A 24803-nucleotide genomic window follows, 5' to 3' on the forward strand; every position below is an offset into this window, starting at 1 on the left:
GGTGAGGGATCAAAGACTACACATTGGGTACAGCGTATACTTCTTGGGTGATGGGTGGGCCAAAATCACAGAAATCACCAATAAATAACTTATTCATGTAACCAAACACCATCTGTTCCCCCAAAACCTATTGAAGTTTAAAAAAAAAGAGAAGAAAATATAAAAATAAATAGACTTTCAACAATTTTTAAAAGGAGTATAAAAGAAGTGGGTTCCAACCCTCATGAATACTTTGAGGGGTACAAGATTTCTGTGGAGGAAGCAACTATAGATATAATAGAAAGGGCAAGAGAACTAGAATTAGAAAAGGAGCCTGAAGAGGACACTGAATGGCTGCAATCTTAAGCTCAAACTTGTGATGTTCACCTTCCTGTGTCCATGTGTTCTCATTGTTCAATTCCCACCTATGAGTGAGAACATGCTGTGTTTGGTTTTTTGTCCTTGCGATAGTTTGCTGAGAATGATGGTTTCCAGTTTCATCCACATCCCTACAAAGGACATGAACTCATCATTTTTTATGGCTGCATAGTATTCCATGGTGTATATGTGTCACATTTTCTTAATCCAGTCTACCGTTGTTGGACATTTAGGTTGGTTCCAAGTCTTTGTTATTATAAATAGTGCCGCTATAAACATATGTGTGCATGTGTCTTTATAGCAGCATGATTTATAGTCCTTTGGGTATATACCCAGTAATGGGATGGCTGGGTCAAATGGTATTTCTAGTTCTAGATCCCTGAGGAATCGCCACACTGACTTCCACAATGGTTGAACTAGTTTACCATCCCACCAACAGTGGAAAAGTGTTCCTATTTATCCACATCCTCTCCAGCACCTGTTCTTTCCTGACTTTTTAATGATCGCCATTCTAACTGGTGTGAGATGGTATCTTGTTGTGGTTTTGATTTGCATTTCTCTGACGACCAGCGATGATGAGCATTTTTTCATGTGTTTTTTGGCTGCATAAATGTCTTCTTTTGAGAAGTGTCTGTTCATATCCTTTGCCCACTTTTTGATGGCGTTGTTTGTTTTTTTCTTGTAAATTTGTTTGAGTTCATTGTAGATTCTGGATATTAGCCCTTTGTCAGATGAGTAGGTTGCAAAAATTTTCTCCCATTCTGTAGGTTGCCTGTTCACTCTGATGGTAGTTTCTTTTGCTGTGCAGAAGCTCTTTAGTTTAATTAGATCCCATTTGTCAATTTTGGCTTTTGTTGCCATTGCTTTTGGTGTTTTAGACATGAAGTCCTTGCCCATGCCTATGTCCTGAATGGGACTGTTGTGGGGTGGGGGGAGGGAGGGATAGCATTAGGAGATATACCTAATGCTAAATGACGAGTTAATGGGTGCAGCACACCAACATGGCACATGTATACATATGTAACAAACCTGCATGTTGTGCACATGTACCCTAAAACTTAAAGTATGATAATAATAAAATGAAAAAAAAAAGAAGACATTTATGCAGCCAAAAAAAAAAAAGAAAGGAAAAGAAAATATATATACCATGGAATACTATTCAGCCATAAAAAGGAAAAAAATAATGGCATTCACAGCAACCTGGATGGAACTGGAGACCAAAATTCTAAGTGAAGTAACTCAGGAACGGAAAACTAAGCATCGTACATTCTCACTCATATGTGGGAGCTGAGCTATAAGACACAAAGCCATAAGAATAATACATTGGACTTTGGGGACTCGGGAGGAAGGATGGGAGGGGGACGAGGGATAAAAGACTACACATTGGGTACAGTGTACACTGCTCAGGTGATAGATGCACGAAAATCTCAGAAATCACCACTAAAGAACTTATTAATGTAACCAAATACCACCTGTTCCCCCAAAAACCTATTGAAATAAAAAAATTAAAAATAACTAAAAAAGAAAGAAAAAAAAGATCAAACTTGTATGAATGAGGAGTTGCTTTTTTATGGATAAGCAAAGAAAGTCATTTTTCAAGATGGAAACTACTCCTGGTGACGATGTTGCGTACATTTTTGAAATGTTAACAAATGATTCTGAATATTCCATAAAATAGCTGATAAAGCAGTAGCAAGGTTTGAGAGGATTGACTCCAATTGAAAGAAGTTCTAATGTGGGTAAAATGCTATCAAGCAGCATATCATGCTACAGAGAAATCTTTCATGAAAGGAAGAGTTGATCAATGTGGCAAATTTCATTGTTGTCTTATTTTAGGAAACTGCCACTGCCATTCTAACCTTTAGCAACCACAAACCTGATCAACAGCCATCAACCTCTAGGCCATACACTCTCCACTGGCTAAAAGATTAGGACTTGCTGAGGGTGCAGATAAACATTAGCATTTTATAATCAACAAAGTATATTTAATTAAGGTATATATATATTGATTTTAGAAATAATGCCATTGTACACTTAATAGACTACAGTATGGTACAAACATAATTTTTATATGCACTGGGAAACCAAAAAATTCGTGTGACTCTCTTTATCATGATGGTCTAGAGCCAAACTTGCAGTATCTTTGAGGTATTTCTGTACTTTAGTTGGGCAGCTTCAGGAAAGAAATATAGATTTGACCTGACATGACAGCCCCAAGATGATACTTTTAGCACCACCCGGCCGCTGAAACGCAGCCTAGTATATGTAACCATCCACTCAAATTCCTAATTAGCATTAAAAATTGATCTCCTGATTCCTCCCTCCCTACCGCAATCCTGCTTCTCCCAGGTTATTAGCACCTTAGTAAAGGATACCTAGGTTAGGCTAAGGTAAGAACCCTCAGATTCATGCTTGCCCTGAGTGCTCATATCCAAAACCACAGGCTTTTCTGGCTATAACTCCCCAAAATATTCTCACCTCAATCCCTTCTCACAGTTCCACCGCTGTCATCGCCTCTGCCACAACAACTCAACACCATTCTAGTCCACATGCTATTTCCTTCACTTGGACAACTGGAAACGCAGACAGAATACTGTCTTCCACTGTTTGCCCCTATGATTGATTTTCCACAGAGCAACTGTAGTTATCTTTTAAAAATTTAAGACTTTTTTTCTTTCTCAGCACAAAACCCATCAATGTTTTTTCATTAAACTGTATAGCAAAGCTTGTAATATACTAAAGCAGTGATTTTCATCTGGGGGTATTTTTGATCCCACTTCTTCCCTAGCCCCCTAGAAACATTTTACAACGTCTGGAGACACTTTTGGATGTCACGATATGAGATGGGGGAGCAGCGGACATCTAGTGAGTAGAGGCCAAGAATATAGATAAACATCTTACATGGCACAAAAACACCCAAAATGTCAACAGTTCTGAGGCTGGGAAACCCTGTGCTACATGGTCTTGCTCCTCTCTGACTCACAGCCCTTCACCTTCTCCTGGACTCAGTCCTCCCTAGCTGTGTTTTCATTCACTCTTGCTCAAACATGCCATACACAGACCTGCTGCAGGTCTTTTGCTCTTAGTGCCCCGCTGCTGCAACTCTTAGATTTCACAGACGTCGTCCTTCATTTCATTCAATTTCTGTTAAAAGTCATCTCTTCTAAAAGGCCTCCTTGACTTCTCCATCTAAAATAGCACCTCCATGATAGCCTATAACTTATTCTGCTTTAGTTTCATCCATTGTTATCCAATATTTTCCTTTAAGGGCAGTTGATCCTTGAACAAACACGAGTTTGAACTGCACGGGTCCACTTCTACATGGATTTTCTTTTATCTCTGCCATTCCTGAGACAGTAAGACAAACCCCTTCTCTTTCTCCTCCTCCTCACCTACTCAACATGAGGATGACTAGGATGAAGACCTTTACGATGGTTTACTCCCACTTAATAAGTAGAAATATATTTTCTCTCATTATTTTCTTTTTTTGGTTTTGTTTGGCTTTTTTTGTTTTGTTTTGTTTTGTTTTATTTTGTTTTTTTTGAGATGGAGTCTCACTCTGTTGCCCAGTCTGGAGTGCAGTGGCATGATCTCTGCTGACTGTAACCTCTGCCTCCTGGGTTCAAGCGATTCTCCTGCCTCAGCCTCCCAAGTAGCTGGGACTACAGGTACACACCACCATGCCTGGCTAATCTTTGTATTTTTAATAGAGACAGGGTTTCATCATGTTGACCAGGCTGGTCTTGAACTCCTGACCTTAGGTGATCCGCCTACCTTGGCCTCCCAAAGTGCTGGGATTATAGGCATGAGCCCCCATGACTGGCCCCTTATGATTGTGTTAATAACATTTTCTTTTCTTTAGCTTACTTTATTGTAAGAATATAGTATATAATGCATATAACATATAAAATATGTGTTAACTGTTTATTGGTAAGGCTTTCAATCAATAGTAGGCTATTAGTAGTTGTGTTTTGAGGAATCAAAAGTTATATGCAGATATTCAACCACACAGGGGTGAGCTCCCCTAATCCCTGCATTGTTCAAGGGTCAGTTGTATTTACGTCAACCAACACTATCACTACTACCACTCCAACTGGAGTATAACATCTTTAATTAATAGCAGGGATTTTTTTTGTTTTTGCTTGCCACTCTACTCTCAGCCCCTGGAACACACACACACACACACACACACACACACATATTCAAAGTCTTCATGAAATGAATGAATGAATTAGTTAATTAATATGTTAACTAGTTAATCTTCCATGGCCAGAAACCAACAGAAAACTCAGTTTGGTGATTGAGAGTCTTTGTCAATTTATAAATTGCAGCAGAAGTCAAATAGGACAACCACAATTTTGTAATTGGTAGGATGCCACTTAATTCCCCTGCATCAAAATGCATAGCCTCAGACAATTATATGTTTAGAGAACTTTCCAACTAATCTCACTCATAACAGTCACTCGATGAGGCCAGGGTACTGTTAAATATAGTGAACTCCAAGTTTCTCTTCAAAGAATCAGTATGTCAGTATGTTCAGCTCTCTTATTCTTTGATTCTCCATTTTAAAGTTTACCTTCCTGGTTCTTTCTCCCACTTGCTTCTAGTTTCAGTAAACAACTTTTCCACTGGTCCTAATCAGTAGTTCACATCTGTTCCCCTTGATCACCTGCTCCATCCTGACACATCCTGGTCACCTGCTTTGACCTGAGTCACCTTTGGTCACCTGCTCTGACCTAAGTCACCTTTAGTTACCTGTTCCTAACCGTCCTTCCCGCCAAACTACTCACCCCGCCACTCTAGCTCAAAACCTTTCCTCATTAAAATAGCCAATCAGAATTAGCTTAGACTGCGTGGTCCAACCCTAGCCAACAGGGGAATGACACAGCAGTAGGGGCTACCTGCCTCAGGAATAAGAACTCCTGCCACTCTGCATCCAGGTGTGCTCTCACCATTGTTCCATCTACGATGAGCACCCTTTCTGCAGAAAGTAAAAATTGCCTTGCTGAGAGAATTAAATTTGTGTTCAAGTGCTATTACTATTACATCTGAGAACAAGCATTTTTCATTTCTAACCGTATCCTAGATCACCCTAATCAATTAGTCTCTAATTTCTATAAAACTATGTTCCATCCCTTTTCTGGCTCATTATCCACCTCTTAGGTAGTGACACCTACCATGGTACCTTCTGTCACTGATGGCCAGTGATTAGAAAGACTGAAAATGCCCTAACCTCTTCTTTGAATGTCCCCTTCACTTTCTCCAGTACTTTCCCATAGCACTTTCTAGTAGTGAATGTATTCTTTCTCCTACACACCTGTTATGTCTGACCTGGAGAGGAGTTGACTTCCTCTATCCTTTTGGCTATTTCCTGCCTTCCTTCTCCCAATAATGCCAGTTTGAAATTTATGTCATTGTATTATACTACCTACTATGCCACTTTGTTACAATGCTTTTCCAGCCCATATAAAATGCCCTCTTCTTTAAAGACTGTACCTCCTTGTACACTCTCCTTCTTTCTGAAATTCCTAATTTTTGAAACTTTCTATTGTTATGTAGATCGTCCTTCCAATCACCCTGTTTGTCAGCTCTTTAACCTACTGACCTTCAATAATCTTGTTTTCCATCTCAACCAGGCCACTCATTGTCATGGTTATATGTTGTCCTTGTAATTGTAAAAATGTGCTTATTTTTTTACAACCTTCAAGAATTCTACTCTCCAAACATCCATGTGTGTCCTCACTTCAACTCTCTCCTCCCAATGGCTCTGGCAAACAAACAAACTTGGAGTTATTTTTCATTCCTTTCCTTCTCTTACATTCTACAACACGTCTCCAGCAAATCCTGCCAGCAGCATGCTAAAGTTATGTTCAAGATCCACTGTTCACAATCTTCACTCTTGTCAAATTGCTCCAAATCACCATAATCTCCCACATGGTCTCCCTGCATTTGGCATGTTAGGTCTATTCTCAACAAAGAGCAAAACCAATGTGATTACAACTCAGTCAGGTGAGGTCACTTTTCTGCTCAAAATACTCCAATTCCACTGTCTTAGGAAGTTTGGGCTGCTATAATCTAACACCACAGATTGGGTGGCTTATGCAACAGTAATTTGTTTGTGTCTGGGAAGTCTCAGATCAAGGTGCTGGCAGATTCTGTGATGGAAGAGGACTCTTCCAGGCTTGCAGAGGCTGCCTTCTCCCTGTATCCTCACATGGTGGGGAGGAAGAGGTCTCTGGTGTCTTCCTCTTCTTCTAAGAGCACTAAGCTCATCATGAAGTCCCACCCTCATGACCACATCTAAACCTAAATATCTCCCAAAGTTTTCACCTCCAAATAATACCACGTTGGAGATTAGGGTTTCAACATGAATTTGGGAGGTATATGAACATTCAGTCCACAGTAGCCATATCATATCACACAGAGCAAAAGCCAAAGTCCTAACCAAAATGTACAAGACTTCAGATTAACTAACCTCTCTGATATCTTCCTCTATCAGTCACTGCATTGTGCTTTGTTTTTCAGTTAGTCTATTCCCCAGTGAAGTGGCCTCATTGTCTGGGGTGATACCTGAGATTCATTGTCTCATGGCCATGGAAAACTAGGATGTGGACACAAAGAATGAGGTTGAGAGTGGAAGTTTAATAGGCGAAAGAAAGAGAATAGCCCTCTCTCTGCTGCAGAGAGAGGGGTCCTGAATGGGCTTCCGGTCCCGCAGTGAAATGCAGGGGGTTTTACAGTGAGCTTGAGAAGGCGGTATGTGATTTACATAGGGGGCAAAATATTGGTTGGACCAGGTATTCCATTTGCATACGACATGAACAACTGGTGGGACTAGATGGGCCATTTGCATAGGGTGTGAATTTCTGGTGCCCCCTGTCCCTCTCCTCCTGCTATTTTTTTCTGATGCAGATGGGTTCTCTGCCTGGCTGGTGTCACACTGCCCATTCTTTTACTGTGCACGTGACAACAGCAAAAGGGAAGATGGAGCCTCCATGTTAGACATGCCTGGGCCCCAGGTAGCCCTTTTCTATTGGCACAGCTGCCAGCATTCCCCTGTGCAAGCTTCCAGCTTGCTTATCTATGCAGCTTGATTTTTCAGGCTGCTCTTTATTAGAAAAGAAATGATTTTGGAGGACTGCTTTTTGGTAGAAGGGAAGCCTTGCCAAGGACTCTTTTACCCTCACTATCTGCCTAAATAATTTCTTTCTAGCTCCTGTATCACCAGCTCTGTCATAAACACCACAGCCACACTCCCACCCCAAGGCCTTTATACTGGTGTTCTTGCTACCTCTTCCTAGAAAATTCCTCCCTGACATGTTCACAAGGCTCACGCTGTCATCTCTCTGATGCTTTAGGACTTTGCTCCAGTATCAGCTTCTCAGTGAGGCTTTCCCCAATTTACAATTTAAATCTGAAACCTTCCCTTCAACACCCCTTAAACTTTTCTCTACTTTATTTCATAGTTAAATTTCCCAACATTTAATTATATTTTACTCATGTGTTTCTTCATTTATTTACTTTCTTTTTCACTAAAAAGTAAATGTCACAAGGACAGGACTTTCTGTGTTCTTTGCACCCTTCTCTATTGCTAGCAGCTAGAAACATGCCTGAAATGCAGTAGACACTCAGGGATGAATGAGGAATGGATGATGTTCTTTAATGTTTGTCATAGGATTTACTTTTATACTCCATACTCTATTTTAATAAACCATTTCATGGTTTTTATAAACACCATTATAAAAAATCACTTAATTTGCACTGAAATACTCCAATTTTTTAATGTGAATGAGAAAAAAATTATCTCTATTGCCATTTTTAACAAGGAAATAATGGATAAGTAGTTTTATATTATGTACATAAGCAAAGACATAGAAATGGGACTATATAGGGTGAATATTTAGAGTACATTCATGGGTTAATAGTGAAATAACTCTTATTGGATAAACAAAGTATGTTCAGGTTAGTGCCAGAAGCTAAAAAGAGGAGTATATGTTGTATTCAGAATTGTGGTAGCTTTGAATATGTGTCAAAATGACAGGACTCATTTTGGAAATATATTTATTAACTTGACTTTCAATGTGTAACAAGACCTGACCAAGGTATTATCATAGTTCATTTATTTGATTTTAGTTCACTAGAAAATATTTATTTATGGTTAGTTTAACAGAAACCTGTTGACAGTCATAATTGTCAATGAAAAAATTTTTCATCGACTAAGAGATATAAATAACATTAAGACTTAAATAATGTGCTGAGAGTTTTCCTGAGGGATGACTGGTTGTTTTCAAAATAATAACAATAATTATTATACCATTGATTTCTCTTAGTCAATAGTGTAAAACAAATGGTGACCTTTTCTTCATTTAACAGCTCAAAATAATTGGCTGTATATTAAAAGAATCTGACTAGAAATATGGCTTTCTATTAATCTTATTTATAATATCTGTTTTAGAACTTCAAAGCAATCATTTAAGGGTCAAAACATATCTGAAAAGCAATGGTAATTTTAAAATCAGGCAAGGACCTGGCATTCCTTTTCTTTATGTGTTTATAAGCTAAAACTAGAGCTTAATCCATCTTTGGTCTTGCATGTATCAATGGAATTTATCAGAACAATGAGATATTACAATATAAGAATGTGATTGATGTAATGACTTTACCTTCTATGTTTGTGGAATTACTTTTTGAAATTATTTCTAAACGCACAGCTCAACAAACTATCACTAAACAAATATGTTTGAAAACAACACCCACATCAAGGAATAGAATCTCAGAAGTCCTTCACACCCTTTCCTTATTACCTAACATTCCCTATGTAAAGATGACTACCATGTTAATCACTTGATTTTACGGCCTTGCCAAGTGAGCTTGCATGTTAAAACACTATACTCTAGTTTTGCCTGTTTCAAACTTCACAGAAATTAAATTATATAGAATGTATTCAATTTAGATTTTTGTCTCAATATTGTATTCATGAAAAGCATTCTTGCTGTTGGAAAATGTGTTCATTTTACAAGTTGTGTAGTATTCTATTATAGCGTGCTTTTAAGCTTCTGCTTACATCATATTTGTTATTATCTTAATGGTCAAAGCAAGTTGCATGATCAACATAGATTCATGACATGGAAAATGGGCTTCACCTCTTGATGAGAGTTGCTGCAAAGTACTGTGGTCATTTTTGCAAACCACCACATTATTGTATGTATATACTGCTAATTTGATAATATTTGCTTAAGATTTTTGAGTATAAGTTTTTATAGGAGGTAGAGATATAGACTTCTATTACTTTATGAGTTGGGGAATGTTCCTGGTTTTCTGCAACAAGCACAACTTATTTACTCTTTTACCAATAATAAACATTTGGATTTGTATCAGTCATGATTGGCTGGGTTACACCAAAGTAACAAAATTCCCCAAGTCTCAGTGGTCTAAACCAATCAATGCTTGTCCACTGCAGGTTGGCCAGTGACTCACCCTCATGATGGCATCCTTGCTCCAAGGTTATTTGGGCAGAGCAGCTGTCTGGAATGTTGACTGGTGTGGCCAGTGGTAGGGAAGAATGGGGATGAAGCTGGCAAAGCATGTGCTAGCTATTAAAGTTGCTACATGGAAAAGACATGTCATTTCTAATCACATTCCACTGACCAAAAAATGCCACGTGGCCTTGCAATGACTTCAAAGAACAATGAAAGTAAAATCTTCCAGAAAAGAGGTCAACTGGATTTTGGAGAAAAGTAATGTAGTCTAGCAGAGACTGTCCTTCATTTCTCCAAATACTTGGTTTGTTCGGGCTCACATAACCAGAACATAATCATCTTCATGCTAAGGGAGAAAATTCAAAAGTTCCAAAAAGTTCCTATTTTGAATTCAAAGTCCACGGTGTCTCCTAATGTGAGTTAATCTCTGTGTCAGGTTAGGATGTGATTCTGCTTAATCCAGAGAACTAAAACCTTCTGTGGAACATAAATATAAATAAGATACTACTAATAAATTCTCCCTTTTGTATAAGGGAAGAATAGAACATACATATCAGCCATTAGTCCATAACAATTATTAGATTTTCCTAGGCAGGTATTGAAATTGTCCATATATTCAGAATGGGTAATATCCTTTGAATAGACTCTGATTCTGGTCTCTGGTTTTGGATTTTTTCTCTATAATCTTACTTGGGCCTTGTATCCTCCCTGCTGAAGGCCCTTAATTTTTTATCATTGTCTTTGGCTTTATCTGAATAGACCTTTGTAGAAAATGCCTTGTTTTCTCTGTGGCTTTCTTAGCTAACTTTCTGCTCACATGAGCTTGGGGAAATTCCAAAAGTTGCTTCAAGTTTTAAATAACTACATATGCTTTAAGCTGGGAATTTCTTTAGCAATATGATTGTCTCAATAATCTTCTATATTTGATTCCAGTCAACGCCACATGTTAATAGCTACATAGTCCTTTTTTAGGCATATTTCTTAGATTTGTCATCATTTGTTTTGTTTTTGTTTTTTAATCCCTAGGTGTCTCTCTATTTTAGACACACACCTCTCAACTCTATTTTAGATAGTCACCCAGATTCCCATTTGGTAGGCATCTCTTTAATCTCTTTTTCCTAAGATATTTTTATAAATTTAAGAAATGAGTTCTCAGTGTTTTATTAATCTAATCAGTGGTTGTGATGCTTGTTTGAATTGACTCTTGCCAACAGAATAAGTCTAACAGAGGTTCAGTTAAAACTCCTTTGCATCTCTGAGATGAAACCAACTTGGTTATGATATAATTTCAGAAAGATAGCAATAGTGGCTTAAAACGAAAGTCATTTATTTAGGCCATGATTTTCTGAGTAGCTCTGATCTGGGATTGGTTTGACTGATCTGAGCTAGGCTATTTTGTGTCTCTGCAGGCAATTTTCAGTTTGGCTGGGGTCTCAAGGTCCTTACATAACCTTCTATATCTGGCAGTTGGCAGGCTGACAACAGGAGCAATAGAGGTGACTTGGCCATGTGTGGCTCATCATACAGTAGCAAATACAGGTTTGTCCACAAAACAGCAGTACTTCAAGAGTAGCAAGCTCCAACGTTTGAGAGTGCTTTTAAGCTTCTGCTTGTATCGTATTTGTTATTGTTGCAAGTTGCATGATCAACATAGATTCATGACATGGAAAATGGGTTTCACCTCTTGACAAGAGCTGCTGCAAAGTACTGTGGTCATTTTTGCAAACCACCACATTATTGTATTTATATATTGCTAGATAATTTGATAATATTTGCTTAGAATTTTTGAGTGAGATTTTTATATGAGATAGAGACAAACTTGTATTACTTTATGAGTTGGGGAATGTTCCTGGTTTTCTGCCATCTAAAATACAGTCTCCAACTTCTAATAGTTCTACATATGATTTTTCAATGTTACAATCGGTTTAACAGGAAGTAACCCCATCAAAAGTCAAGAAGCATGTATACTTTGTGTAATAACAGCATTATTTCTTCCTTATACATTTGAATATATTTGCAGTTTACTTTTAATTTTTGTTTGCATGATATGTCCTTTTCTATCTTCTTATATTCGAATTTATGTATTCTTTATGTTTAGATGTGTAACTTGCAAATACCACAAAGTTAGCTTTAAAAGCAATCATCCTGATGGTCTTTATCTTTCATATCTTATCACATACTTATACGATAAATAAAAGGGACATTTATCCCCTTTACTTATCATATAGTAACCAGAATATAGTGCTTTCTCTTTTCCTATTTGATCTTGATTTGTCTCATAAGTTGTATGTTATTTTTTCTCTTGTTTCTGGTCTTCTATATAATTAGGCATTTTTATTTCCCTTTTCTTTCCTCTACTTACTTGGAAATTACACATTTTAAACATATTAGTGGCTACCTAAAAAAATACAATGTCCATTTGTCACTTATCAGAATCTAAATTTAATCTGTCATTTATCCTATCACTGGAAAATGTAAAAATTTAAAACACTTTAACTCCATTTACTACCATCCTGTTCCCCACTTTGATTTTACACTACTGTAATCCTGTGTTTTAATTGTGTATTTTAAAGACAAAAAATAGTGATACGTTAGTTAAATTCACTTAGATGTATGAAGGTATTTAGCATTTTTGTTGCTCTTTCTTCCTTCTAGTATCTCTGAAATGTCACATTATCTTTTTATACTTTAAACCCTCACCTTTTGCATTATGTTTACTGAATGTCTGCTGCTTATGAGCTCTTCATTTTTTGTCTAAAATTTTCTATTTCCTCTTTATTCTTTCAGAAATTATTACTGAGAATTATTCTTTGGAAGTTATTTGCTTTATTTCCATTGTCTATGCCTTTCATTATTTCTGTTGAGAAGTCAGCTGTTAACCAAACTTGTTGCTCATTTGAAAGTAATCTATCTTTCTTAGGCTGCTTTTAAGATAGTTTCTTTGTCTATACCTCTGGGCAATTTCTATGATATACTTCCTTGTAAACTTTGTTCTCTCTTCCTCTCTTCCTTCCTAACATTCTTACTTCCATCTTTCCTTCCTTTTGTAAACATATTTTAACTCATATAATATCTTTAATTTGTAATATAGTGTATTTCATCAGTTGTGGAAAGTTGATAGTGCTGATCTTGGTAAATATTACTTTTATAATTTCCCCTTATCCTATTGTAGAACTCAAATGATACAAATATTAGAGCTTCTCACAATATTCTCTTTATCACCAATTCTACATGTTTTTACCATTTTATCTCTTTATGTTCTATTCTGATTATTTTTTCTAAACTATCTTTTAATTTCTTATTTTCTCTTTGACATTTTCTAATGTTACTATCTAACCACTGATACTTCATTTAGTTACTCATTTTCAGTACCACACTTACAATTTTGTCATTTTTAAAATAATTTTTATCTTTCCTATGGAAATAAAAAGATCTTAGTATCATTTTGACCATAGTAGAATAATTATTTAAAGTCTGAGTCTCTATACCTAGAAATCTGGAAGATTTATTTCTATTTTCTATTAGTTTTGCCATTTTTTGCTCATGTTGTTGGTCTTCTTGGGTGTCTGGTTATAGCATATAAAGTGTCAGATATTAAAAACTGTATTTAGCAAAAACTTGAATACTGGGATGATGTTTTTCATCTTATCCCAGTAAGCAAATACTTTGGCTACTTTCAGGTAGCTGGTAACTAAAAAAATTTAGGTAACTTCAGATGTCATTTAGAGAACAAAATGAGTCACAGCAAAACTGCACTGACCTCAGTGTGTTACATTTTAAATGAAACTTGTAATCAGCAATCCAGATATTCTTAAATCCCTATGACAGTGGAAGTGATTGAGGTTATCCAATATTTTACCCTCATCCTCAAACGGAAGTGGGATTAATGACTGTACATCTTGGTTCTGTGCACTGCTTCCAATTTCTGTTGCTCTTAAAAACATGTTAAAAAAAGAAAAAAAAAACATTCACATTCACTGTGGGAGTTGAGTGTGATGCCTGTACAAGATTGCATTCTCCCTGCTGGAAAGATATTTGCTGTTCCATTGGTTCTCTGTGAGGTTCATTTAACACTGTGTAGCAAATCTCTTTATGTCCAAAAAAAAGATATGCCAGCCCTAGGCATATTACTTCAATAGAATGATTTATAACAGTTTAGGATCTGCAACTTAATGGAGTAAAACTTTTCTCACAATACCCTTAACTGAGAACCAAGTCTACATCAAAATGGTTTTCGTAAAGGGTTCCTCACACATTAACAAGCTTCATTACTTCAGAAATTTGATTTAGGATACTCACAGAAGCAAACAGTAGACCACAAGCTGCACTCAGCACTGCACTACTCGCTAAAATGAAGAGCGGTGTTTTACTGAGGGATGTCCTTGTTACCAAAGACCCGTTTATTTACTGAGTGTCAATTTGAGAGAATTATAATCACTTAGAGAGTCATGTCCATTTTGTCCATTGGGTGTCTCCATCAGCTGGTACATAGCAGATTTTCAACAAATTTCAATGACAGGCAGGAATGCCTTCCTACTATCTTCTATCTATCAGCCAGTAGAACAGACGTCCCAACTCACACAGAAGGGTGTCCATCTGATTTTTAGAGGCCTCCAGGAAAGGCATGCCACCACCACCCCTCAGAAACCTTTTCCATATCTCCCGGAGTCCAGCTGGGTCCCCGAATGCAGTCTGTTCACCAGCTGCTACTGCTTCCCACTTATCTGGCCAGAAATGCACTGGCTATTTTCCATTTCAGCAGGCTCACTCCTTAATCATTTCTAGAACAGCAAAGGGGGTGTTGGAAATATCCTCCCTAATCTCTCTTGCAATATTTAAATGTATCTAATTTCAAAACACTGAAAAGGTTAAAAAAAAATCCATAAAACAACTCTTAAATAAATTCCATCTGATGGCTTGAAAGAATCTTTTCACAATGAATTCGTAAGAAGGTGAAAATAGAATTCTCATTTAATTTTTGCTAGTATGTCCAGATTTCACAATAGGATGAGCTTATTTTTGGCTCCAGATTTACATGATTGTTCTCCTCAGCATTTTCTTTCTTCTATTTAGGCAAAGGAAGTTTGTGGCTTGCATATTAGAATTGAAATATGTACAATTAATTTAAGTTGATGTAATACATTTTAGTTCATTTAAGTTCTTATAATTATTGCCTTGTAGAAAACCTGAGATCCTCTATGAAATTTTGAAAGGCAACTCTAGGGATTTTCAGAAATAAATAATATATGCGACATCTCAAAAGAAGTGTTAAAGCTCTTGAGTTACAGATTTCATATCTCAGAAATTTTAGTTTTTACTGGCAATATAACCTGTTTTGTATCCAAAAGATGATGAAACATAGGAAAGTTTTACTGCAAAATATCACTAATTTTATCAACATCTTTGGTTTTTAGTTTTTTGGTTTTTGGTTTTTTTTTTTAACAATAAACGCTCCATGTAAGTGTAGGATCTCTATTTTGTTCGTTGACATATCCCAATCCCTAAAAGAATGCTGGGCACATAGTTAATGCTCAATACATACAGAAATGTGATTCTGTTTTTCCGTTTATTTCTCAAAAGTGATTGATTGGAAGTAGGCCTCCACAAGATGGTGACCAGGCTCAGGAAGCTGTTTCCTAAATTTAATTTTATATATATCACAAAATCATAAAACAGTCTTCAAAGTTATTCTGCCAGTAGCATAAGGACTTCCTGGATGTGGGAACGCAGCTAAGTCCTGTGAAGCACTGAACTCTCAGAGGCAATTGGCCTTTGCATTGTTCACTCATTCCTCAGTGAATACCCTCTTCTCTTAGATAATAGCTCTTGATAGGAAAAGCCTACATTTTCATAACTGGTATGTTGAAAACATAACCCAGGAAATTTGATAAATGCAATTTTATTGCTTATTTCTCTCACTACTTTGTAAAAAATTTAAATTAAGTCAACAATGTCTTTTTTTTTTTTTAGTATTTATTGATCATTCTTGGGTGTTTCTCGGAGAGGGGGATTTGGCAGGGTCATAGGACAATAGTGGAGGGAAGGTCAGCAGATAAACATGTGAATAAAGGTCTCTGGTTTTCCTAGGCAGAGGGTCCTGCCGACTTCCGCAGTGTTTGTGTCCCTGGGTAGTTGAGATTAGGGAGTGGTGATGACTCTTAAGGAGTATGCTGCGTTCAAGCATCTGTTTAACAAAGCACAACTTGCACCGCCCTTAATCCATTTAACCTTTAGTGGACACAGCACATGTTTCAGAGAGCACGGGGTTGGGGGTAAGGTTATAGATTAACAGCATCCCAAGGCAGAAGAATTTTTCCTAGTACAGAACAAAATGGAGTCTCCTATGTCTACTTCTTTCTACACAGACACAATAACAATCTGATCTCTCTTTCTTTTCCCCACATTTCCCCCTTTTCTATTCAACAAAACCGCCATTGTCATCATGGCACGTTCTCAATGAGCTGTTGGGTACACCTCCCAGACGGGGTGGCGGCCGGGCAGAGGGGTTCCTCACTTCCCAGTCGGGACTGCCGGGCAGAGAGGCCCCCCACCTCCCAGACGGGGCGGTGGCCGGGCGGGGGCTGCCCCCCACCTCCCGGATGGGGCAGCTGGCCAGGCGGGGGCTGGCCCCCCCAGCTCCCGGACGGGGCGGCTGGCCGGGTAAGTCAACAATTTATTTTGCTCTGAATGTAAGATTGGGTAAAATCCTTAGTTTTTCTTTTTACTATTAAATAATAGATATCATATAGCAATTTTATATCACAAAATATCAGAAAATGTAGCATGATCTACTAATGAGAATGAGACCAGTTAGTGCATTCACACGCATTTCAGTCTTCATTCAACGTTCATACTTCTTCCTCTGTCCCAGTGCCACATTCAGATGCAAACAAGAGAGACCCCTGCCTGGATACAGGGCCTCGCATACCGAAAATCATACGACCTCATACGACCTCATGCATTTATTAAATAATGTACGTGTGCCTCTGTCATGGAGTCTGTCACTCCATGCTGGCAAAGCTTGATCCGTAGCCCTAAACATCCACTCTTGTGATTAATACCATTCAGGCCACAGTGAAGTAGTTTTCCAAATGCCAGGACAATTTAAGAGTTGTATCATTACTGATGTCAGAGATGAACACTACCTGGGATTGCAGGGAATGTTTACACAATAGAAATGCTCGAGTCGCCGGGAGCGGTGGCTCACGCCTGTAATCCCAGTACTTTAGGAGGCTGAGGCGGGTGTATTATGTGAGGTCAGAAATTCGAGACCAGTATGGCCAACATGGTGAAACCCTGTCTCTACTAAAAATATAAAAAAAGTAGCCAGGTTTGGTGGCGTGCGCCTGTAATCCCAGCTACTCGGGAGGCTGAGGCAAGGGAATTGCTTGATCCAGGGAGGTGGAGGTTGCAGTGAGCCAAGATTGCACCACTGCACTCCAGCCTGGGTGACACAGTGAGACTCCGTCTCAAAAAAAAAAGAACAGAAAAGAAAAGAAAAGGAAAAAGCCTGAGTCAACTAATACCATAGATTAGAAACATCTTCCTAGAAGCATTTGATAGACAAGGTTTCTTCTACTCGCAAATACTATTCTTTTGTTGGCCATAAATCTGTTATTAACATATTTACAGGAGATTATATTTGGGTCACTTACCCCTTCTACTCCAAGGCCACCCTGAGATCTGAAAATGGGAAAGAAAGAAATTTCAGGCCAACTGCTTAACCCCTTCTTTTCCAATAAGAGAAAATACAATTAATTTGTCAAATATTTTCTCTCAAGAAACTATTAACACACTTGATTTTTTTTACATAATGAGGTGTTGCTTTCCAGTAGTGCCAAATTTCTATTTTCTTGCCTTCCTTCACATTCCAGTCAATGCCGGTAGAAGTATTCATTGACTTAAATGGCATTTACAAAAGCCAGTTATGCATAGTGAATGAGGACTGTTTTGTAGTAATAAACAGTTCAGAATAGTCTTAAATGTTCAACTGATTGATGGATATATGATAAAGAAATGAACAGATAAAAATGGATCTAGCATTTGTGAAATGTAATGCCAACCCTTCACAATATTGTATACCTCTGGATATTTGAGAATAAAAACATAATTTATATTATATCTTAAAATATTTTATAAATTTTCCACTATAATGACAATATATTATATTAGGCCCATTACAGTATTTAACATAACATATTATCATAATTTCATTCTTATTTAAATATTGTTTTAATAATTTTATTACCTTAAAGTTGCTACAGTCAGCCAAGTGAAGCTTCCCTGAATTGAAGTAATAATTTAAACACACAAAAAATCTGTCCATTATAATTCCAGAAAGGTTGTCTAATTTGACATTCCTATGAATACATTGTTTTATGTAATATATATATATATATATATATATATATTTTTTTTTTTTTTTTTGTAATGGAGTCTTGCTGTCACTCAGACTGGAGTGCAGTGGCACAATCTCAGCTCACTGCAACCTCCACCTCCTGGGTTCAAGCAATTCTCCTGCCTCAGCCTCCTGAGTAGCTGGGACTACAGGTGCCCGCCACCACCCCCTGCTAATTTTTTTTTGTATTTTTAGTAAAGGCGGGGTTTCACTCTGTTGGCCAGGCTGGTCTTGATCTCAAGTTATCCGCCCACGTTGACCTCCCAACATGCTGGGATTACAGGCATGAGCCATTGCACCCGGCCTGTGATAAATCTTCAATATGGCAAAAAAAATTAACAATTTTACCAAAATAGAGGAAATAACTTATATAAAAATAGATAATATGTAGATAGTGATTTTATTTTTAATTATTCATCCTAACATTGCTAGCCCAGCTTCTGAGCACCCAATCATGAATAATCGTGATTAATTCTATCTTCTTTGATCTTGTGCCATCTTCCAGATAAATAAAATCACAGATTTAAACACATTTGTTAAGTATAATCATCATACAGAATTTGTCAAAGTAGAAGAAGAAAACATTTTATTTCACAGTTAACTTGACGTATAGTAACTTTTAAATATTTTGGCCTATGTAACTGCGGTTTTTGCCATTTAAAAGTAATTGTATTATATGCAGAACACACATATATGTGTGTGTGTTGATGCATGTGTGTTTATATATATAATTATGTATTTGTGTGTGTGTGTGTGTGTGCGTGTGTGTCTAATGAAATCTATTGTAAGGAATTTGTTCATGTGATTATGGAGGCTGAGAAGTCTCGTAGTCTGCTATCACATATGGAAACCCAGAAAGTCAGTGATGTAATTCAGTTCAAGTCTGAAGGCCTAAGAACCAGAAACCACCGATGGTGTAAGTCTCAGCTCAAGCAGTCATGCAAACAGTGAATTCAACCTTCATCTGCTCCTTTTGGTAACTGGTATCTATCATATTGGTGCTATCATATTACTCAGACACAACTGGATTTTAAAATCCTATTACACCTGTTAAAAAGTTAATTATTAAATTCATTTGACACTTTATTCTAATGTTAATGTACAATATATAGAGTCATACAATGATAATGCTAGAAAAGCCCTTTGAAAATAATTAGGTTTCTTAGCAAGCATTGCCTATCAGCAGAACCCAGGGAGCATTACAAAAATACTTATGAGCAGGCCTCAATCCTAGAGACTCTGACCCTAAAGCTCAGAGTGGGACCTACACATGCAGCCTTTTTCATGGTGTTTGCTTGTTTGATAGTGTAGTTATTTCTCATCTGGCAAAAATCACACAAGTAGGAAAATATTCTGCCAAAAACAGTGTTAGAAGAAATCAGTAAATTAAAAGACCAGGACAGAAACTCCCCATGTTGCTTTAAGATAGGAAAACAAGCATGTGCTGAAGAAATACAGTAATTCTTGAGTCTATAAAGAAGTCATTGAGTACTAAGGCTGTCAGCATTTGCCGTCTCACCAGATGAGTAATTCTCCTGGCTTGTGGCTCACAGGAGAAATTAACTGTTACAATCTACTAATAAAGTAATACCTGAATGCTAATTTAGAGAATTTGATTTGCAGTTAGGTTTCAGTCATTTTTCTTTTCTCATAATAGTAATATTATAGGTGAAGACAATGTACATACCTGCATTACTAGAGGGACATGAAAGGGACCCATAATGGAGCAAACACTGAAGTTCTTAAAATGAATACATTCTTACAGTGAAGTGTATGTGCTCTCTTCCCAACATTCTCAGTAAAACAGCAGTTTTTCTCAGAGAATTAAAAGAACTATGCTCAATATCTTACAGAACAACCCACATTCTTGAGCTCATTTCCAGATGTACCAATTGTCTGTCTGACAGCCCAAAATCCTAGAGATGTCCCTAGCCTGTTTGGCAAACTTTATTTTTAATGAAAGCTGACAGATTTCATTTATAAATGGTCTTAATGATAAAATGTAGCAAACTTCAAACTAGTTAATATTAATATTAACTTTCAGATATTTACAGATGAAAAATTAATATCAGTCAGCCCTGATTTCTATTCTTCACAAATTAATGATTGGTGTCCATTCAGTCTGCTTAGGCAGACACTTTTATAATCGTGGAAACTCCAAGTTGGAGATAACTTTAGAGTCCATCTCTCCAGCCTCCTACTCAATGCTGTAAATGTGACAGACACGTTCCCCAAAACCTTCTGTTCCACAAAAGCACACATTAAAATAGTATTGGGGTACAAAGCGGCTAGAGAGACTGCTCAAACCCAAACAAGGCAGAGGCTGCTGAGTAATGGAAACAGGGAAAAATCTACAAAGATCAGGAAGACAAAGGCAGAAGAACACGAAGCCAATGGTATGAAGGAAAGGCCAGGGGGAAACAGTTGACCTGGACAGCGCTGCACTTCTCTGTGGCCTATGGGTTCACTGTCTCAGGTATGCTTTGCACTGCTTGGAGGCAACACCAATTAACATCCTTGGAAAAATCACATGTGAGTCATTCAATTTTTATATGTAATGACACCTTCCCCCTGAAATTAAGGGGGAATTGAGCATGTACTGTCCTAACTTGCATTAAACATATTATAGGCAATGAGGTTACATAGAGAGCCCTATAGCATCCCTTACAAGTACTCTTCAGCCTCTGCTTAAACATTTCACAACTATTTTTGTGAGCCCTTGCCAAAGATAAACAACTCTAGCTATCAGAGCTCTTTTGAGCCAAAATGTTTCCCGCATGACTGTTGGTTTCAAGTGCATCCTCTGCAGTAGCACAAAATACACCATCCTTTTCCCTTGAGAAAGGTTTGATTATTTGAGTAGAACTTCTTTCTCACATGTGTTAACTTCTGTGTGTGTGTGTGTGTGTGTGTCTGTATCTTTTGAATGTGTTTCATAGCTTTAGGTTGGATAGAAAGCAGTGTTGAATGAAATTACTACGTAGTCTGTTACAGTTTATCTAAAACTGTGATTAGGATAACTTCTTGCTTAAGTCTACGCTAAAATTTGTCTCACAAATCTCTCAAACAATAAAAAAGGAAACTCCTTAAACTGTTGCTTAGTGATTCTTAAACTCAAAATGACTGAGGCGTGTGATATGCCACTCTCTTGAGTTAAGCACCTGACACTTCATCTACTTTCTGAGTGGGGGGGGGGGGGGGGGCTCCCCAACCCAGTCATCCTGTGCAGATCTTTGGCAAATTCCTGAATTTGCCAAAAGTTACTTCCATTTGGTTCTCTCCATTTTCCTACATATATTTAATCTCTCCCTTGATGAAATCACCCACTTTCAACTGAGGAAAATAGCCCAAGACATTCATTCACTCCACAGATATTTCTTGAACACCTACTATGTATCAGGACTGTTCTAGGCACTGGAGAGAGAGAACAGAACAAAATGGAAGAAGAAAAGAAAAGAAAGCAAAACATAAAGGCTGCCCTCATGGAGGTTACATTCTAGTGAAGGAAGTTAAAAATAAATAAATAAGGAAATGAAAGGATATGGGGCATTTCATCAAATGTAAGATCCTATTGGCTATTAGATGCATCACAGTTTTATGCATCTTATGAACAATTAAACTGCAATATTCTATAGACTGTAAGGCACATCTCAATTTCAGAGCTGTTCACACGTGAAAAAGTATAGCTTAAAATGAATGAAATACATTACAATGGATTAAAAATGCAGTCAAGGACTTTCATGAGTTTGCAATTTTAAATAAGATGATGAGTCCCAAAGCTCAGTTACCTTCTGCAACTTTCTCCTTCATACTGGACTTTGCAGCCTAAAGATTACGAGGGCATCCAAATTCAACATATCCCAAACCTGCTGCCATTAAAGACCTGATGGCTTCACTGGGGATCATACAGCTTTTTCCTCCCTCTTCATTAATCAGAAAGTCCTGTCCATTTTAACCCTAAAATGTTTCCAATCTCCTCCATCTCTCCTAATCAGTGTCCTGGTTTATGACTTCAGTATCTCATATTGAGTCTTATTACATTCTACTACCTGGACTCCTTGGTTGCATTATTTTCTCCCCTCTAGAATCTATATTCCATAATGCTATAATACGTATCTCTTTGTAATTCAGGTCTAATCAAGTCACACTTATTTTTTTAAAAAGAATGCTCATATGCTATTTCTTCTTTAAATAAGAAAGTTCCATTTCCTTAGCACAGCAAGTATGATTCCTCAAGATAGAACTTCAACCTATGGCTTGATCTCACCTCAGCAGCTTCTATTCCTCTTCCCTCTCAACAGGATGCCTCAGCTGGGCCAAATTATTGGCTTTTGTCCAAAATGACATTTACTTTCCCACCTTTAATCTGTTCATGCTGTTGTCCTTAACTCAAATCACTTCCTTGTCACCCCCCCCCCCCACACCCTCATGAATGTTTTCCTCACAATTTCTTTCACCTACCAAATCACCTCAGATCATCTGCTCTCTGTCTACTCCTAGGACCTTTATCATACTGATGTTTACCACAATTGATTATACTTTCCTGTCTCCTTCATTAGATTGCACATTCTTTGAGGGTTTCTATTTTTTTGTGTGTTTTGGAATCAAAACCTCAGATTCTGAATCTTGATTCCAATTATCTGCAAATTATATGACCTAAAACTTCTTAATCTCTCTGAACCACAGTTTTCTTATCTGTAGAAATGGTAGAGAAATCAGGATAAAATTTGAAAACAAGGGGAAATTGACCAATCACAGAGAGTATGAGGGTTCTTTATTTTAATAAAACTAATTTCCAAATGGGCTTTTTAACCCATGGATGTTTGATGTGTAGAGGCAGGAGAGAGAGTGAAGGGAAAAGGTTAGGTGTACTCTGTGTAGTAACATTTCTATGTCTTTCATCAAAGACATGTTATCTAATCTAAGTACTTTTATAGACTTTTAACTTTTTAACCTAGCAAAATAGAAGAAACAAGTTTTTTAATAAAAAAAGAAAATATAAAAATAATATGAATACATTCAATTTTTGACTCAAAGTAAAAAAGATATATCAAATTTAATCAAGGCAAAAATCAAAAACAAAGCTATAAATAACTTAATCACTAGATAATTCATAGATTGATCACGTCTGTGGAAAAAATATACTATTTGCCAACATTTTAGTATATATTAATAGTATACAATTAATAGTATATAATTACCAATGGTATACTATATTAATTATACACTATTATATATTTATGTTTGCTTTTAGCGTTACTACTGATAAATTATGATACTTGCACTCTTTTTACAGTTTGGTCTAATTGTGTAATCTAGTCCTTCACAGGCTGTTTATTTACTCATTGGCACTATATTAAAATCAGATATAAGTGACATGGATTTGTTTTTTCTTCAGGATACTAAAATGGTGTGCTGGCCTTATCAGCAAGGACAACAGTATCATGACTGTCATGTCCCTTATCATGACATCATGCCTTCTCAACTGTGTTTCCTAAAAATAAGCTGTTGAAATAGAACATAACAGTTTCACTGATTTTATGGATAATTCTTAGTCATAGTTATTTTTAAATTTGCTTCAGATTTTAAATCAACATAATGCATACATCTGGTTTTAAACAAATAAAATATCATGTTTTATACTGCAAGCAAATAGCTTAATCCCCCAGAAGAAACCTCTGCTATATCTGTTTTAAGACTCTCTGGGATTGACTACCTTCCCATCTATAAATAAATGTCTATATGTACTCTTTGTGTTCGTTAGTAATTACATGTGACTGCTAAGAACCAAACAGTAACTTAAACAACCTAGAAACATGGGCCGGACACAATGGCTTATTCCTGTAATCCCAGCACTTCAGGAGGCCAAGGCAGGCAGATCACCTGAGGCCAAGTGTTTGAGACTAGCCTTTCCAACATGGTGAAACCCCGTGTTTACTAAAAATTCAAAAACCAGCCGGCGTGATAGCACATGCCTGTAATCCCAGCTTGTTGGGAGGCTGAGGCACAAGAATTGCTTGACCCAGGAGGCAGAGGTTGCATTGAGCTGAGATTGCACCACTGCACTCCAGCCTGGGCAACAGGACAAGACTCTGTCTCAACAAAAGCCCCCAAAACCGAAAAAAAACTAGTAGCATCTATACTCACTGTTAGGAGCTGACTTGTGTCTCCGCAAAATTTACATGCTGAAATCCTCATTCCCAGGACCTGAGAATGTGACTGTACTTGGAGATAAGGTGAGGTGACGAAGGTAAAGTGAGGTATGACTGGTGTCCTTTTGAGAAGAGATTAGGACATGGAGAGGGACACCAGAGATGCGCACGCACAGAGGAAAGACCATGTGAAGCGGCAACAGGAGGGTGGCCACCTGCAAGCCAAGGAGAGAGGCTTCAGACAAACCCAACCCTGCTGCCCCCTTGGTCTTAGACTCCCAGCCTCCAGAACTGTCAGTCAATAAATTTCTGTTGTTTAAGCTAACCAGTCTGTGGTACTTTGTTGGCCATCCTAGCAAAGGAACATACCACACACATTATTTCCCACTCACATAACTTGCATTCCGGAAGCTGGTA

At 37.4% G+C, this 24803-nt stretch overlaps 1 long non-coding RNA gene across 1 annotated transcript in view; it reads right to left on the reverse strand.

Annotated features, from left to right (window-relative positions):
• Positions 1 to 24579, reverse strand: part of LOC129524942 (uncharacterized) — a 77658-nt gene extending 53079 nt beyond the window's left edge. Inside the window, exons 1-2 of the long non-coding RNA XR_008668931.2 lie at positions 24382 to 24579; positions 17492 to 17519 (exon numbers count right to left, since the gene is read on the reverse strand). This is a non-coding gene — a long non-coding RNA (uncharacterized lncRNA). The remainder of the gene's footprint in view (positions 1 to 17491; positions 17520 to 24381) is intronic.
• Positions 24580 to 24803: the final 224 nt, after the last annotated feature.

The sequence above is a fragment of the Gorilla gorilla genome, chromosome 8 (assembly GCF_029281585.2).
Source record: "Gorilla gorilla gorilla isolate KB3781 chromosome 8, NHGRI_mGorGor1-v2.1_pri, whole genome shotgun sequence".
Lineage (NCBI taxonomy): Eukaryota > Metazoa > Chordata > Mammalia > Primates > Hominidae > Gorilla > Gorilla gorilla.